At 44.6% G+C, this 18990-nt stretch overlaps 1 protein-coding gene and 1 long non-coding RNA gene across 2 annotated transcripts in view; one reads left to right on the top strand and one right to left on the bottom strand.

The window, feature by feature from the left end:
* FSTL4 (follistatin like 4) overlaps nucleotides 1-18990 on the top strand; it is a 397058-nt gene that overhangs the window by 225651 nt on the left and 152417 nt on the right. The window lies entirely within an intron of this gene.
* Nucleotides 10271-12151, bottom strand: LOC143664947 (uncharacterized). The gene is made up of 4 exons (XR_013166685.1): nucleotides 11812-12151; nucleotides 11556-11668; nucleotides 11302-11409; nucleotides 10271-10378 (listed from the first exon to the last, which is right to left on the bottom strand). It is a non-coding gene; the product is annotated as an uncharacterized LOC143664947 (long non-coding RNA).

The raw sequence follows: 18990 nt of genomic DNA, 5'->3' as shown, positions 1-18990 counted from the left end.
CCAATTCAATGGTTTTTAGTTGAATTATATTATATTCATGGTGTTATACAGCCTTCACTATGATCAATTTTAAAACATTTTCATTATCTCCAAAAACAAGTCCCATACCCATTAGCAGTCATTTCCCCATTTCTCCCCAAGCCCTTGAAGCCTGCACAACCACTAATCTATCCTATGTCTCTTTTGATGTCCCTAATTTGGACATTTCATATAACCAGAATCACATAATATGTGATCTTTTGTGACTGTCTTCTTTCATTTAGCATAATGTTTTCAAGGTTCATCCATGTTGTGGATGTATCAATACTTCATTCCTTTTTATTGCCAAATGATATTTCATTGTATGGATAGACCAAATTTTACTTCTCCATTCATCAGTTGATGGACGTTCCGACCGCTCCCTTCTCTTGGCTGTTATGAGTGAAGCTACTATGAACATCCAGGTCCGAGGTTTTGTGTGGTACATGGGGTTGAATAGTGCCCCCCCAAATTCATGTCCGCCCAGAACCTCCACATGTGAGCTTGTTTGGAAATAGGGTCTTTGCAGATGCAATTAGTCAAGTTGAGGTCATACTAGAGGGGGTGGCCCAAAATCCAAACACTCGTGTCCTCGTAAGAAGATACCCAGAGGAAACAGTGTATGAGGTCATGGGAAGATGGAGGCAGAGATTGACATTTTACTGTCAACAGCCGAGGAGCACCCAGGTTTGCAGACAACCTCGAGAAGCTAGAAGAGGCAAGGGAGGATTCTTCCCTAGAGCCTTTGGAGGGGACGGGGCCCTTATGACACCTTACATTCAGATCTCCAGGTTCCAGAACTGTAAGAGAATGCATTTCTATTGTTTTAAGCCACTCTGTTTATCATACTTTGCTATGGCAGCCCTGGGAAATGAATAAATAGGGACATTTGTTTTCATTTCTCTCGAGTATGTGCCTAGAAGTAGAATTGGTGGTCATGCTAATGCTGTGTTTATCTTTTTGAGGGACTCCAAGACTCTTTTCCAGAATGACTGCATTTTATATTCCCACCAGCAGTTTATGAGGGTTCTAATAACTCTGCATCGAAGCCAACATTTGTTATTATCTGCTCTTTAATCATAAGCATCCTAGTGGGTATAAATTGGTATCTCATATGGTTTTCATTTGCATTTCCCCAGTGTTAGCATCTATTTATATGATTATTTGCCATTAGTATCTCTTCTTTGCAGAACTGTCTATTCGGATTCTTTATCCACATTCTAACTGGGTTATCTTTTTATTATTGAGTTGTAATAGCTCTTTATATATTCTAGATACAAGTTATTTATCTGATACATAATTTGCCGATTTTTCTTCCATGCTGTGGGGTTTTTCACTTTTTTATGTCATCCTTTGAAGCACAACAATTTTTAATTTTGGTGAAGTCCAATTTATCTATTGCTTCTTTTTTCACCTTTTCTGTTAGTGTCATGTCTAAGAAGACTTTGCCTAACCCAGGGTCACAAGAATTTACTCCTGTATTTTCCTCTAAGATTTTTATGATTTTAGGTCTTACATTATATTAGGTCTGTTCTGAGTTAATTTTTGTGTATGGTGTGAGGAAGGGGTCCAAGGTCCTTCTTTTCCATTTGGACATACAGTTGTCCAAGAGCAGTTGTTGAAAAGATTCTTCTTTTCCTATGAATTGTTTTGAAACCCTTATCAAATATCAGTTGAACATATACATGAGGGTTTATTTCTGGATTTCAATTCTGTTCCACTGAGCTATATGTTAATCCTTATGCCAGTATCACACTCTCTTGATCACTGTAGGTTGCTGGCAAGTTTTGATACCATGAAATATGAGACCTCTGACTTGGTTTTCCCTTTGCAAAATTGTTTTGGCCATTTAGGGCCCCTTGCATTTCCATATAAATTTTAGGATTAGCTTGTCAACTTCTGCAAAAAGCCAGATGGGATTTGGATGATATTATGGAATCCAGAGATCAGTTGATGGAATATTGCTATCTCAATAGCATTGTCTTCTTATCCATGAAAATGAGATGTCGTTCTATAAATTTAGATCTTTTTTCATTGCTTTCAACATTTTTCTGTAGTCTTCAGAATATAAGGTTTGCACTTCTGTGGTTAAATTTTTTTACTCTTTTAAAAATATTTTTATTGAGAAATCTTCATATACATACAGTCTGTCCACACTATACAATCAGGTGGCTCACAATATCATCACATAGTTGTGCATTCATCACCATGATCATTTTTTTAGAACGTTTGCATCACTCCAGAAAAAGAAATAAAAAAGAAGAAACTCATACATCCAATACCCCTTATCCCTCCCTCATTGACCACTAGTATTCAATCTACCCATTTTATTTTACCCTTTATCCCCCCCCCCATTATTTATCTATTTATTTTCATTTGTTTTTTTTACTCATCTGCCCATACCCTGGATAAAAGGAACATCAGAGGCAAGGTTTTCACAACCACATGGTCACATTGTAAAAGCTATATGCTCATACAGTCATTTTCAAGAATCAAGGCTACTGGAACACAGTTCAGCAGTTTCGGGTACTTCCCTCCAGCCACTCTATAAACTAAAAATACATATCTATATAATGCATAAGAATAACCTACAGGATAACCTCTTGACTCTGTTCAAAATCTCTCAGCCACTGAAACCTTATTTTGTCTCACTTCTCTCTTCATCCCTTTGGTCAAGAAGGCTTTCTCAATCCCATGATGCTGGGTCCCAGCTCATCCCAAGAGTAGTGTCCCACATTGCCAGGGAAATTTACACCCCTGGGAATCATGTCCCACATAGGTGGGAGGGCAATGAGTTCACCTGCCAAGTTAGCTTAAAGAAACAGGCAACATCTGAGCCACAAAAGAGGTTCTCACAGGGTGACTCTTAAGCATAATTATAAGTAGGCTTAGCTTCTCCTTTTCAGGAATAAGGCTCATAGGGTCGAACCCCAAGATTGAGGGCACAGCCTATTGAGTTGGTTGTCCTTATTGCTTGCAAGAATATCAGGAATTCCCCAGATGGGGAAGTTTAATATTTCCTCCTTTCACTCCAGGACTTGGCAAATACTTTTTTATTCTCTTACCAAATTACTCTCAATGCATCGCACTGGCTTGTACAAACCGACAAGCTCTCACACCTTATTCAAGATTCTATGCAATTATGGTATTCAAGTAAACTGATCATGCAAGTTAAATTAGATAAAGCAGTACCTAAAATACAAATATTGCTTATGTGGTTAAATTTAAGTATTTTATTCTTTTTAATGCTACTGTAAATGAAATTTTCTTAATTTCCTCTTCAGATTGCTCATTGCTAATGTATAGGAATACATTTGCTTTTTTGTGTGTTGATCTCATACCCTGTAAACTTGCTGAACTCGTTTATTAGCTCTAATAGTATTAGGTTCCTTTAGAAATGACTATATACAAAATCATGTCATCCACAAATACAGACACTTTTACTTCTTCCTTTCTAGTCTAGGTACCTTTTATTCTTTGTCTTGCCTAATTGCCCCAGCTAGAACCTCCAGGTCAATGTTGAATAGAAATATGAGAGCAGATATCCTTGTTTTGTCCCTCATCTTAAGGGGCAGACATCCCTCTTTCACCATTAGCTATGATGTTAGCTGTGGATTTTTCATAGATGCTTTTATCAAATTGAGGCTGTCCCACTCCATTCCTGGTTTGTTAGGTGTTTTTCATATGAAGAGTGTTTGGTTTTATCAAATGCTTTTTCTATGACTGCTGTGATGATCATATTGTTTTGTCCTGTATCCTATTGGCACGACACATTACACTAACTGAGTCCTATGTTAAACCAACCTTGCTTTCCTGGAATAAATTGTACATGGTCATGGTGTATGATTCTTTTTATATGTTCCTGGATTTGATTTGCTAGTATTTTGTGGAGGATTTTTTGCCTCTATATTCATAAGAGATATTGGTCTGTTTTCTTTTCCTTGTGATGTCTTTGCCTAGTTTTGGTGTCCGGGTGATGCTGACTTCACAGAATGAATTTGAAAGTGTTCTTGCCTCTTCTACTTTATGGAACAGTTTATGAGGAATTGGTATTAATCTTCTTTAAATGTTTGGTAAAATTCACCAGTGATTTCTACCAAAATCATCCTGTGATTTTCTTTATAGAAAGTTTATTAAATTTACTAGTTAAATCTCATTACTTTTCATAGATCTTTACTTGGTTAGAAAATGTTTGAATCAGTTTGATACTTTGTGTCTTTCTAAAAAACAAAAATTTCCATTTCATCTAAGTTTCCTAATTTGTTGATGTACAGTTTTCATAGTATTCTCTTAACAATTCTCTCTTACCCTGTAAGATCAGTAGTAATGTCCCCTCTTTTATTCCTGTTTTTAGTAAGTTGAGTCTTATCTCTTTCTTTCTCAGCTAACCTTTACCAGAATTGTCGATTTTGTTGATCTTTCAAAGAACCAACTTTTTGTTTCATTGATTTTTCTCTATTGTTTTTCTATTTTCTATTTCATTAATTTCCATTCCAATCTTTATTATTTCCATCTGTTGCTTCAGCTTTAGTTTGCTCTTTTTTTACTCAGTGTCCTAGACTGGAAGATTAGACTATTTATTAGATGTTTTCTGAATGTGTTCATTTACAGGTATAAATTTGCCTTTATGTAGTATTTTAACTAATCCATTAAGTTTTATATCTTCATTTTCACTCAGTTCAAAGTATTTTCTAATTTCCCTTGCAATTTCTTCTTTGACCCATGGATTATTTAGAAATTTGTTAATTTGCACATACTTGCAAATTTTCCAAATTTCATTTTGTTATTAATTTCTAATTTCATTCTATTGTGGCAGGAGAACACACTTTGTATGTATTCAATCCCTTTAGACTTACTGAGGCTTGTCTTATGGCCCACCACGTTGTCTATCTTAGGAAAGTTCCACGTGCACTTGAGAAGAATGGGTACTTTCCTGTTGTTGGGTGGGCGTCCTAGAGATATTTGTTAGGTCTGGTTGGTTTATTCTGTTGTACAAGTCTTCTGTTTTCTTGTTAGTCTTTTGCCTATCCAATGTTTTATCTATTCATGAAAGTGGGATATTAAAGTATCCAATATTGACTATTTCTTCCTTCAATTTTGTCAGTTTCTGTTTAATGTATTTTGGGGACTTTGTTGTTAGGTGCATATGTGTTGATAATTGTTACATCTTCCTGATGGGTTGACCTTTTTATTATTATAGAATTTCCCTCTTCAGGCTGCGGTGGCTCAGCAGGCAAGAATGCTTGCCTGCCATGCCAGAGGACCCGGGTTCGATTCCCAGTGCCTGCCCATGTATTAAAAAAAAAAAAGAAAGAAAGAAAAAAAAATTTCCCTCTTCATCTCTACTAACTTTTTTTGTATTAAAGTCTATTTTGGCTGATAGTAGCATAGCCACTTCAACTTTCTTATGGTTACTTTTCCCATCCTTTTATTTTCAACCTGTTTGTGTCTTTGAATTTAAAGTGTGTTTCCTGTAGACAGCATATCTTCGGATCTTGTCTTTTTATCCAGTCTAACAATTGTCACCCTCTGATTAGAGTGTTTAATCCATTCATAGTTAGTTATTATTGATAAAGTTAGATTTGTGTTTGCAATTTTACCTTTTCTATATGTCTCATGTCTTTTTCCCTCTTTTCCTCCTTTATTCCTTTCTTTTGAATTAAGTGGGTATTTCCTAATATAACATTTTAACCCTTGATGATTATTTTCCACTAAGTTTTTTGTTATTTTCTTGATGATTGCTCTGGCCTACCAGAAACATCTTTTTTTTCTCTTTATTTAACAGCTTTATTGAGATGTAATTTACATATCATGTAGTGGTTTTTAGTATATTTACAGATATGTTCAACGATTACCACAGTCAATTTTAGAATATTTTCATTAAGAAGAGACTACATATACTTTAGTACAGCGTCTGTATCTAACCCATTCAACCCCACCACCCCCAGTCCTAAGCAACCATTAGTCTACTTTCTGTCTCTATAGATTTTCCTATTCTAGACTTTCCTGTGAATGGAATCATATAGTACGTGGTCTTTTGTCACAGACTTTTTTCAGTTAACATGATGTTTTCAAGGTTTAGTACGAAATAATAGTTCATTTATTCTTATTGCCAATAAAAATAAATATATGTGACTATACTACCTTTTACTTATCCATTCTTCCGTTGATGGACATTTGGGTTATTTCTACCTTTTTATTGTTATGAATAATGCTGCTAGGAATATTCCTGTACAAGTTTCCGTTTGTACATATGTTTTAATTTCTCTCTGGTATATATACCTGGGAGTGGAATTGCTGGGTCAGATGGTAACTTTAAGTTTAATCATTTGGGTGGTCACCAGATCGATTTCCAAAGTGCCTGGACCATTTACCTTCCCACCAGCAGTGTAGAAGGTTCTGATTTCCCCACATCCTCACCAACATTTGTTGTTATCTGACTTTTTTATTCTAGCCATCTTAGTTGGAGGTGAAGTGATATCTCATTGTGGTTTTCATAATAAGTTTTGATATAGGGCAAACCTCTGTTCTTCTTCTTTGAAATCAGTACAATTGTTCTTGGCTCTTTGTACCCATATATAAATTTTGGAATCAGCTTGTCAAGTGTGTGAGCACATATGCACATGCACACACACACATGCACACCCTATTGGGTATCTGGCTTGTGTTGAATCTATGGATCAGTTCAGGGAGCACAGCCTCTCTACAAGACTGTCTTCCAATCCATAAACACAGCATTTCCCTCCACTTGCCAATTGACATCAGCAGGATGTCAGCCCTCCAGGGCCAAGGCTCTTTCAGAAACTGGTAACATTTTTGAGCGGTCTCCACTCCTTTCTCACAAGAGTTGATCTCATTTTAAGTCATGCCAGTGTAAAAGGAACAAATTAACTTTGGAGTGCATTACTGATCCCGATGTGACAGAAAGCCACATTTTCAGACGTTAGTTGTTTTCGGGGGTGGCTCTAATGCATCAGCCACGCCCACAGGAGCAAGAATAGGGAAAAGTACATTTTTGTTACAAAGTGGCACCTACTTTAAAGCTCTTCCAGCATTTTTTACTAACCTCGGTTTTACTAAACTGCTTCATCTGGTGCTTTCAGCAGTGTCCCAGCTGTGTTCTGACAATGCGGCACCAGCAGGAGGTTTTGCTGTTTCAATCAAAGCAGGGAAACCTTGATTGGGGTGTGTTTTTAAAGGACCTGCTGTTGCTTTCTTTTTGTTATTGGGTTTTTCCCTCTCATTACAACGATGTTATATATTATTTGTGGAAAATTTAAGAAATACAGGAAAGCACAAAAGAGAAAAATAGAAGTTATTTACCATCAGGGAGAACCAAGGATAGCATTTTGGTATATAATCTTAGAATTTTCTCTTGGTGTAACCCCCGCATAGATACACAATAAATGCTTTTTTTTTTTCAAAATGAACAGTTTTAACCTGATTTCTTCATTCAGCAATAAGTCAAGCCATCACTTTCTTAAGAAGCAGAGGGGTGCTCAGGAGTTCACTGTAGGCTAAGGATGCAAGGACTTTCCTTCAGGAGAGGCAGGGGTGTCAAAGTTGAAATAGCCCCTGCATTTCTGCCTCCAATAAGCACTTCAAAAATCATTTGTTTGGTTAGGTCTTAACGCCAGCTCGCTCATGGAACTCAGCCCGCTCAGGTTTAGGTGATGGAGTTGTGAAATTGACAGCCCCTCAATTTCTAAAATATTGTAGCTCTAAAATATTGGGATTCTCAGGTTTCCCTCCCAGGTCTGTGGTCCATGCCACCCCAGGGCTGACGCAGGACTAGGTTATTGCAACAAGGAAGTTTTGCTTTTTAATTTCCCGCCAAGAACATGACCGGGAGGGGCCGTAGTTGCCAAGGCGGGAGCTCTGCCTCTATTTCCCTCTAGAAGGGAGCATGTAAAAGACGCTCCTGGCTAGTGGCGGGGCTCCCAGGCTCCGGGGACAGGGCGCAGAGGTGGGTTTCCGGATCCTGGGAACATCCAAGCAGAGGCTCAAGGCTGGCGGGTACCAAGGGAGACTGGAGGGGGTTCTGCCCCAGTGGGGAGACCTGGCCCTGTGTCGCAGAGGCCCCTTCCAGCCCGAAGCTGTCTGCTGGGCCCGCGGTCGTCTGCAACCCCCAAATCGGTGTCTCTAATGACGCTCCTCGTATCAGCACCCAGTGACGCGTGCCGTCGTCGCTTCCCGTCGCACTTCACAGGGACCTGGGAACAAAGGTGGAGATGACACTTCCTTGTCTGGCACCTAATATTTCTGCCCGAGAATCAGCTGCCACATCCTGTTATTCCACCGGCTCTTCAGAAGGATCCGGAGACTTGGAGCCCAGGGCAGTTCTTGAACCGTGCAGACAAGTGGCTCCCCTGCATTTTCTCTCACTCCCTAGACACGAGGTTGAGAGGCCTCACTACCGGGAGCCCCACACTTTCCCTAGACCATGCTGCGTTGCTCATGGGGGTCCTTTGGGAATCGAATCAGCTCTGACCTGGGAGCGTGTCCTTAGGAGCAAGGGGTTGCGATGCCAGGAGGGCAGAGGGAGGGAAGGGCCGGCCTCTGGCAGGCTTGAACATGGGCAGAGCTTCCTGGTCAGTCCCTGCGGTGGCCCAGGGCGGGTGGGGTGTCTCGTTAGGCTGGCCTGGATGGATGGCTTGGGGAGTCGCCCTCCAAGGGCCTTGGCAAGCTCCGGCTGCTGCGCCCTGTCCCCCCAGGGGCTGTTACCCACTGCCCAAGGTGCAGAGGGGTCCCAGTCCAGGGAAGTAGCCTCCATCTCTCTAATCATAGGCCTGACATCAAAGCCGTGTCTACACTCCACTATACTCCAGTGTGTACCCAGGCATCCCCAACCAAGACAGGGCAGCCTCTCACCGCCACCCCCAGTTGTCTCAGCACCCCAGCCTCTCCTCAGCCACCTCTGCCCCATCTCTCCTGGTCTCCCCTTGGAACCAGCCACCTCAGACCTTGAAGGGTCTTCCCTTGAATTCTCTGCCATTTTTTCCTTCTCCCCATTGCTAAAACCACCACCTACTCTGAAGGCTGGCCCTGAGCTCCTGTGGCTCCCAGCCAGCCTGTGCCTACCCCACCTCTCCGACCCTCCCACAACCCTCCCTAGTGCTGCTTTGTCTCTCATCCCCTGCTCTCGAGCTCGTAATACAATAGCGGCCAGACCCTGAAGCTGCCTAAAGGTCACGAGCCTCCCGAACCTCAAGCCACCTTCTCCCAGACCCCATTCTGCCAGCTCTCCCTGGGGCCCCAGACCACAGGCCCCTGACCACACTGGCTTGCCCTGAACACAAACCTGCCCCAGCTCTCTTCAGGAATAGGACAGGCCCCCTTTCCCTTGCTTATCCTCTCCCAGGCTTCCTGCAGGACGCAGGGCTAATATTTTTCACATCAAGGCCCTCACAGGGGTAGCCTCCTTCCATGGATGATTTGGAAGAGTCACTGCAGCAGGACCGTTCCTGGGGGTCAGAGGCCAGGTGCTGGCCCGTCTCTGGCAGCATCGTGGGGCCAGCTCAAGCCATCCCTGCCTCTTGTCTCCCTGCCCACTGCCCAGCTGCCAGCCGTGGCTGTCATTCTCCAAGTCACCGTGCCACTCCCACAGCCACAAGCTGAGGGCACTCGGCAGTAGCCAGTTCTCTCCTCTGCCCTGGAGAATCTCATCAGGGCAGACAAGAGATAATACGGACATAATTCAAGATGGTATTTGCCAACACAGCCTTGTGAGGCTTTTTAAGAGTTCAAAGGAGATAAAACGCCAAGAGCTGGGCTGGCCAGGGAAGGGGAAGCCTCCTGGCAGAGGTGGGATTGGAGCCAGGCAGGATGACCTCAGGTTCTGCAGGCAGAGGGGCAGGCGGGCTGGACGGGGTCCGGCCTGTGGTAGGAGACCCAGCCGCGCGGCCTCGCTGTCTTGGGCTGGGGGAGAGCGCTGGAGCGTTTCCACCTCTGTCCTGCATTCTCTGCCACCAGGCTCTGCCCTCAGCTGCCAGACTGGGGGGAGAGGGACTAACGGGTAAACTGAGAGTCCACCCAGGAACTCAGATGGCACAGGTGTGTCGCCCTTAATGATGCCATTTCGGACAAAATGTGCCTTTGGGGGACAAAATGTGCCCTAAAATCACAGCCTACGGGAGGCACCCACGTGTCACATGGGGCCCATCCAAACTGAGCTTTTTGCCGAGAAGGAAATGAACTCAAGGGAGACGATTAAGGGGGGACCAAGCCTGCTGCGGGTGACCGTGACGCCAATTGCCAAATGCAGAAACTTGGATGATTTGCTTCTTGTTTTGCTAAGAGGTGGGATTCTCTTCAGCCAAATCTCAGACTCCGGATGGGAACTGTGCCTTGAAAGGTGTACCTAGAGTAACGTTAACAAAGAAAGGGCAGGCGTAAATAGAGTTGGGGGCGAGCTTGGAGCCCAAATTGGCCTGGGAAACCAGCTCCCTGGTTCTGTCTCTCTTAGCTTCTCTCGGCTCTGAGCTCACTCCAAACTGTCACTCCCTGAAAGGACTCCAGCAAACGGATGTGGCCCACCTTGAATGGGCAGGGTCACAGGAACTTCACTGTTGGGATGGTCACCCGTATTTGGTGTGAGGTTGACTTTTCCCACCATAAGAAAAACTGAGTCCCTGAGGCACCATCTGCTGGAAAATCCCCTTCTGCGGACAAAGCCAGTTGGTAACAGGAAAAATCCTGGGCTGCCAAATGATCGTCACTCAGTGACATGAAATGAAATGATTAAAGTGGCCAGAGGACAAGCCTTGTCCAGAGTGACGGACGAGGAGCAGGCCTGGCAGAGCTGTCGTGTGGGCTGGGTGCCACTGGCAGTGAGGACGGAGGAGCTGCAGCCCCGTGGTTCTGCGCCGGCGTGCGGTGGGTTTTCAGCCGAGGCTTCGGGGTGTGGGGTCCCACCTCATCTTGGGGAGCTGACCCGGGCATGAGGAGGCCCGGGGCCTAACAAGACTCCATCTCCTGCTCTCTGGACCTTGGTTTATGCAGACTTAGATAGTCCCCAGGACCACCCTAAGGGTCAATAATTCTCTAGAAGGACTCACAAAACTTAGAAAAGCCTTTGTACCCACAATTGTGGTTTATTGCAGAGAGATGATACAGATTAATAGAAGCAGAGGAAGAGACACAGAGAGCAGGGTCCGGGAGAGTTCCAAGCGCAGAGCTCCGCGTTGCCCTTTCCCAGTGGAGTTGTGTGGACAGCACTTATTTCTCCGAGCAACTAGGTGTGACAATCAATATGCTGGGGTATGGCCCTCCGGGAAGGCTTACCTGAGCCTTGATGTGTAGACTTGGTCTTGGAGCTCGGCTGACTCCAGCATGGGCATGGCTGACTTTCTGTGCAGCTGGGCCTCATCTCCTGTGATCTGCAGACACTATCTGTTGTGGGCCAAAGTCCCCAGGTATACAAAGATGTCCAGGCAGGACATTCCAAGGGCTTAGGTGCTCCCCTCTGTGGCCTCCACCCCCCCCCCCCAACACACACATACACACACCTGCCAGGAGCCAGGCAGCAAAGGACAAACCTTTCTTTGGGCAAGCATAACCCTTCACTGCAATTTCCAGCTGCACAGTCGGGGCTGGACAGGATGATTTCCAGGGTTCTCCAAGGTCTCAGACTCTGTCTGGGGTTTTGATCCTGTTGACCAGGGTCTGGGTTTACCAGCAGTGGAGGCTGGAGGACAAAGCACCAGCCAAGCAGCCCAATGAAACGACCACCCCTCTGTAGCGCCTTGTGTGCGCCTTCCGCAGGGTCGGTCCCATCCCTCTCCCAGCCCTGACCTGAGCTCCTCCACCCAGGTCTACCCTAGAGAAGCTCATGCAGAGTCTCCTCAGACAGGGCCCCAGGGAAGGGGGTGCTTTCTCTCGTCCTGATGCTTTCGCTTCGACGTTTCAACACAAATCCGGGTTTAAACATATCGTTGAGCAGTGTCCAACTGCCGCGTACCAAAACATAAATCAAAGAGAACTCGTCGTGGGGGTTGGCCTTTTCAGGTTAGAGGGAGTATTTTAAGGAGATCAAAGTTCAAAACATGGGTCTTAAAACTGGTTTCAAGACTCTAAAATATGACGTTGCCTTGTGTCTTGTGTAAGAAACTCCTGTTTTAGATTCGTCACTTGTTATTACTTTGAATGAATAATTACAGTGATTCCAAATTCTGGAATATGGATTTCACCGGGTCTCTGGTGTCACAGGAGAGCAGGCGGTGGGTCCTCCAGAGGAAGCGGCGGAAAAAAGCTGTCAGTGGTCGGGGAGGGGGCTGAGGGCAGGATCATTTTTTAATAAATTGCCGTCGCTTTCAATCAGTGAATAAGCATTTATTGAGGACCTGCTGTATACAGTGACTCTACTGAATGCTGGCATACAGAGGTAAACATGACAGACAGTTTCCCGGCCCTCAGGTTGCTTACATTCAACGTGGAATGAGACAGAGAAGAAACACATGGAACAAACAAATATTGTAAATGGTAAAGACTAGGAAGAAAATTAAATAGGATGATGTTACAGTGGGGCATTTCAATGGTTAAGGTTTCCCTGGGAGGCCTCTCCAAAGACAGCTGAATGCCTAGGAGGAAGCAGCCATGCAAACTTTCTGGGGAAATAGAGATCTAAGCAGTAGCTCAGCATGTGCTGAGGCCCTGGGCTGGCAGGAGCTTGGCATGTTCCAGGCACAGAGGGAGGGAGAGCACCATGGCTGCGGTTGAAAGTGAGATGAAAGGTGGTGGGACAGGAGGTCAGGAGCCAGGAGCCCGGGCCTAAGGGCCTCAGACTTGTGGTAAGAGGTCCAAATTGCACTTGGAGCTGGTGTTGGAGGGCGGGAGGAGAAGTTCCCTGCCTGGAGAGGGGAGGAGGGCTGAGGGCTGAGCCCACCCTCCGTCCAGTGCTGGGACCCTGGGCTGTGGGCTTTGAGGGCTGCAGGACGCTAATGCAGATGCTGGGGGGTAACCCTCACCGTCCCGCTGAGGCCTTTTCGGGTTCTGATGAGCTGGCCGTTAGCGCAATTTTAAGCACAGGTTGAAGACTGTTCAGGAAGTTGAAATGGCCAGCCCATCTCATAAAGGAATATTGAAAAGGTCACAGAAGTATAGCTGAGTTCTCCAACCTACAAATCACAGGGAATGTCAGCTCACATAATTCATTCTCCTGACAAATCAAGGAGCAAGGACCGAGGACTGCACGGCTGATTAGGCTCAACGGAAATCCAAGGGCTGGGAGACGGCGGCAGCGGGAACCTTGCTGCCCCCGGCTTAGGGTCGGGGACCGGGGGACGCATTAGCCGGCGGCAGGGCGGGGTCTGCCCCCTGGTGGACATTCGGATGACAGCAGCTCTGGGCGGTGGCCTGAAAATCCCAAGAGGAAACTGGACCGAGGTCCCTGTCCGTGGCCCCGCGGTAGCCGCCGGGTCAGTGATTGGGCTGTGTGCCTTTCCCGTTTTGCCACAAAAATATTCAAAAGCCGCCTTTCCCTGAATCATCGCTAAAGGAAACATTTGCCATTAAAATCCCTGAAGTTCTATTCCTTGCCAGATATATTGTGCTCTCTTCTCACAAAGGATATTTCTTTAGAAATAATCTTTGCCATGACTAGCCTTTGGAAAGAGAGTGAGCAGAAATACTCAAAACTCAGACTCCTCATAAAACAGGGACAGGTGTACAGCTTAATTTTTTAAATTTTCAAAATCCATGGAGTAAATTAATTAATTTATTATGGAGTTTCACAATGTTAAAGAAAAAGGACTGATCTAATTAAAGGCTGGGAGTTCACGTTCGGGGGGCTTGGCGAGGGCTTGCCACGGCCCACGTCTTCACCCAGGAGAATTCTAATAGATCCCCCGCAGCCGGATTGGAAGGGAAAGCTCGCCTTACGAAGAAATTTAAGAATATTAAAAGAGGGATGGACATCAAAAATGACCCTGATTATACCATGATAAAGGATGCTAGAAACTGAAGGGGAGAGACAGGAATCCGTGGAATGTATTTTAGAACCATAGGCACAAAGTTTTCAGTGGACTTTGGAGATAAGGAAGACTGACATTTTGAGAGCGGTTGAATAAAAGCTTTTCACCACAAATGCTCATTTTTGCCAGGGGTTGAGCAAAAAAGAATCCACGGAGTCAATTGAAATTCTAAATGCTGAGAGAAGACAAAAAGATTTACTGCTGCAGATTCAATTAAGTAGCTAGGAAAAAAAATGTGCCATCTCCTTCAGGATTCATTAGGTGGCTGCCTCACAGCTGCACCGTTTCCCAAAGGCTATTTGCTAATGTGTGTCAGGACAGCTGTCTCCTGCGGGAGGGGCCTGGAGCCCGGCTGTAGGACCTTCACCCAGTCCCAGTCAGGACAAGTCCTGCCGATCCTTCCTTCGTGAACCTGAGCCAGGAGGTTTGCATCCCTCAGAAGCACGCTCTGGGTTCCAACTGAGGTTCCAAGGCTTTAAGCTGTGTCTTGAGACAGCAGGCTTCCTCCTGGCCACTGCCCACCCCACACTCCAGCCGGGCTTGCTTGAGAGGTCAAGGAGAGCTCCAGGGACTGGAACCCTCAAGGAGCTCAAGATACGCTTGAAACATGCCAAGGGATGGAGATGATCCACCCCACGGGCAGCCCCGGTTGCATGTTTCCGAGTTCCCGCTCTGCCTGCTAAAACCAAAAGGTTGAGTGTGTGCCGCCTGAGCCAAGCTGCCCCAGTCTTTCTGTAGAAAGGGGGTTATCTAAAGATTTTCCTAACGGCTCACTGAAAGGCCCAGGGGTGGGCTGAAAGCCAGCAGGAGGGCCGGGGAGTTATTGCAGGGTGGGGGGTGCTCACTGGCTGCCCTCTGTGCCAGTGTCTATGAATTAGCCCGGCCGCAAGACAGCTGTCAGAGCTCAGTGTGAGGCCGGCTCCAGGGAGAGATGAGCCGCAGATGCTGTCAACGCAAGGGCAAGTACGGGCCCTGGAGCCACGGTGTAGGTGGCCCTTTTTTTAGGCGACCCTTTGCCTGTGAAATTGCAGCTGGTCCTGAGTGGGGAGCCCGGTGCCTGTGGCCTGATGCCCCCACCTCTCAGCCTCCGCCTCATCCTGGCTGTGTCACCGACAGCTGAGGACCAGCCTTGCTTGGCCTCCTACATGGGTGTTGATCACGACAAAGCACCGACTTCCATGTCATTCCAAAATATAATGCCCTAATTGAAATATAATGGAGAAATAGAAAGGAAATAATTTGTAGTAAGATGTTATATATTTTGATATGTAAAGGCTCATGCAAGACCACAACAGAGTTCATAATTAAGCAACTAGATGTTGGTATAAAATATACACTAGTCGGGGTATACTGAATTGGCCATTCATATGCCACAAACTATTGTCATCAGCAACTAGATCTTCCAAAATGGTGAATAACTCTGACAAAGTTCTGAACAAAACAAACACTCACTCCTTCCTTGATTTTCCCGGTAGCTGTATCCCAAGAAAATTCCAAGTCTATTAAAACTGTGCACAAAATACTTTATAGATACACATTTATGTAGAGACAGAATTAGGTTCCAGGTGAAAAAAACTATGAAAACGCTTTTCCCCTCCATGCATATCCCAAGGCACATTCAAAAAAAAAAAAAAAGTGGGGACGTGAGAATTGATTCTTGTGCAGGACTGCCCTGTGCCTTGTGGAGCACATGGCATCCCTGTTGCTGCCTCTCGACATACGGATATCACCCCTCAGTCATTATGACAGCCAAAAATGCCCCGGTGATTTCCCAAGTGCCCTGCAGCAGGTGGGTTTGCCCCACTGAGAACCCCTGTCTTAGCCGGAGGACCTTGGGTGGACATGAAGGTGCTTGGATCTCCTCATTTCTATGTAGGTCGCTCACTCCCTGCCTCGGGAATTTCGGGGAAGCTTTGGGAATAAAAGAAGGCATTCAGGGGCAAGAGCAGGAAACCCTGCAACCTTTGAATTTGGGTGAAGATATGCTGGTCGGATGTTCTGGGGAGCCTTGTGGATTCTTGGGGAGAACAAGGGAAATGGGCCTGGCAGAGACTGAGGTCAGCAGCTAGAAAAGAGGAAACAGGCGTGAGCTCCGGCGAGCACAGAGGGCCAGCTGCTGCCGTAGAAGGAAGTACAGATAACCGAAAGCAGGGTGCTTCACAATTACAGGAGTCAATAAATCCAAAGGATTGTTGTAATCAACTGCAAAATCTCAAGATGATGTGGGAAGCTGGGAGGAAGGGGCTCCCGTCCCTGGATGGTTTTCACCCAGAAACAACACCTAGTTAGTAAAAAAGCTCCAGAAAGAAACCAGCTCTTCAGGGGTGGAGGGGCTCCTCCGTGGGAAATGAGCAAGATGAGGTCAGGACTTGTGTTTCAGACTCGCAAAATCTGGATGTGATGTTCTTCTCACTCTGGGTCATTTAACTCATTTCTAAAAACAGTTTTTTGCTCAGAGCAGAATTTTGAGGTTTGTGAACTCCAAGGAAAGAAAACCGTTAATAGATAATTCTGTTATTGTGATTGAACTCTTTTATTCACAAAGATTTAATTTCCCACATTTTGCTTTAGGAAAAAAAATTGCAACACAACATAAAATGACAATTAACCTACCTCTGTAGAGAATATTTCTCAGGGTGATAATTGGGGAACATGGAGTGGCACGTGACATCTCAGAAGAGATGAAGAGTCTTTATCACTAGTCTGGGTATTTATTATTTTTTTTTTTGAAGGGTAAATGATTGCTGCTTTTAACTGCCTGAAATCAAAGTGAATTTTGAAAACACCTCTCTTCTTTGAGCTTACATTTATTTTTAACTGAACATAATTGGACAATGTAAAAAGAAGTTTACTTGGAGATGTGTCATTTTTCATTTTCCTTAAAACTGTAATCACATCAATAGGAACTTCCCTGTTGGAATTTTATTGCCTTGTCTAGTTTCCTTTTTCTAGCCTAGCAGACATAGTAAGTATTGTTCACAAATAATGAAAGCTGGTTTATTTTTTAAAAAAAAAAAGTTTTATCACCTGAGAAACCAACTCCAAGAAGCATTAGCAGTAATTTTTATGTTTTGAATTTGAGATTTAAAGTCAGCCTATTTTCAGATTTTGTCTCTGCAAAGTGTTCATTAGACCAAAACGCATTTTCATGCATTAAGGTCAGATCTTAGAGCCAGCTTTGAATTAAGCCACGGGTTCTTTTTTTTTTTTTTTTCTCACCATAAAACCAGTTTTAAAAGGTCAGGAAACAGCTAGATTCTGGTACAGGGAAAAACACCAGAAATTCTCCTTCATATTTTGGGGGGAAAATTTTTTAAGAGAAAATTATACTTGAAGTGTAAGACTTGGGCCGGTGACTGGGACAAGTGTGTGTCTACTGAGCCCCCACCCCCCACCCCAGCACCCATTGGCAGGACCGATTGTTACTTGGACCCACTTGGGAAATCCACTCCCTTGCAGCCTCCTCCTGGGGTCCTCTAGAAAGCGGGGGTTGCGGCCCTTGAGGCAGGCTCTGGAGGCTTCCAGTCCGTCAGGGCAGCTGTGAGTCCTGGGGGCAGGGGGAGGGGGCGGCCTCCTCCTCCTCCCCTGACCCCTGAGTCTTCAGGGATGGACACTGAGCCCCGGCCAGCAGAGGGACAGAGAGCAAAGGGTCCCAGATTAGAGTTTTTTGTTCGTTTGTTTGGTTTTGGTTTTTTGGGGTTTTTTTTTTTTAATATTTTTATTGTTAAATCTTCACTCACATACTTTCCATACATGCTATATAATCAGTGGCTCACAATATCATCACATAGTTGTATATTCATCACCATGATCATTTTTTAGAACATTTGCATCACTCCAGAAAAAGAAATAAGAAGGGAAAAACTCATACATCCCATACCCCTTACCCCTCCCTCTCATTGACCACTAGTATTTCCATCTACCCAATTTATTTTACCCTTTGCCCCCCTATTATTTGCTTTTTATCCATATTTTTTTCTCATCTGCCCATATCCTGGATAAAAGGAGCATCAGACATGAGGTTTTCACAATTCCACAGTCACATTGTGAAAGTTATCTTTATACAATCACCAGATAAGAGTTTTAATAGCACTAAAGAGATTGTGTTGAAAGAAGAATGAGAAAGAATAGTAGAGGGAATGCTTTAAAAGGCAGAATGCAGGAAGGATTTTTATTCATTCGACTGTTCCGGGAAATCCCTAAGAATCCAAACACTATTGTTACTGCCAATAACAAGAAAGTAAGTTCCATGAGTTTTGACAAATACATCACACCTGTGTAACCACCATGCCTGTCAATATAGAGAATATTCCTGTGCTGGTTTGAAATGATTTATGAACCTTGGAAAAGCCATGTTTTAGTCCTGATCAATCTTGTGAGAGCAACTGTTTCTTTTAATCCCTGTTCAATAATATTGGTGGGAAACTTGATTAGGTTATCTCGACAGAGATGTGACTCGCCCAGCTGTGGGTATTAGCCCTTCATTAGCGGGAGATGCGACTCTACCCCTTCCGGGTGGGTCTGGATTAGTTTACTGGAATCCTTTAAAAGAGGAAGCATTTTGGAGAGAGCTTCAGAATGACAAGAGTCACAAAGCAGAGAGCCCAGGCTGCCAAAGACCTTTGGAGATAAGGAAGGAAAATGCCCCCAGGGGAGCTTCATGAGACAAGAAGCTTGGAGAGAAAACTAGCAGAGGTCACCGTGTTCGCCATGTGCTTTTCCAGTTGAGAGAGAAACCCTGAACTGCATCAGCCTTTCTTGAGTGAAGGTAAACTCTTGGTGCCTTTATTTGAACATTTTTATAGACTTGCTTTAATTGGGATATTTTCATGGTCTTAGAACTATAAACTTGTAACTTACTAAATTCCCCTTTTTAAAAACCGTTCCATTTCTGGTATATTGCCTTCCGGCAGCTAGCAAACAAGAACAATTCCCATCACCCCAAAAAGTTCCCTCTTAGTCCTTTCCAGTCGGTTGCCCCCCTCCCTTCCCTGCCAGCCAA

This window comes from Tamandua tetradactyla, chromosome 20 (assembly GCF_023851605.1).
Source record: "Tamandua tetradactyla isolate mTamTet1 chromosome 20, mTamTet1.pri, whole genome shotgun sequence".
Lineage (NCBI taxonomy): Eukaryota > Metazoa > Chordata > Mammalia > Pilosa > Myrmecophagidae > Tamandua > Tamandua tetradactyla.
This window is presented reverse-complemented; position numbering and strand designations above follow the sequence as displayed.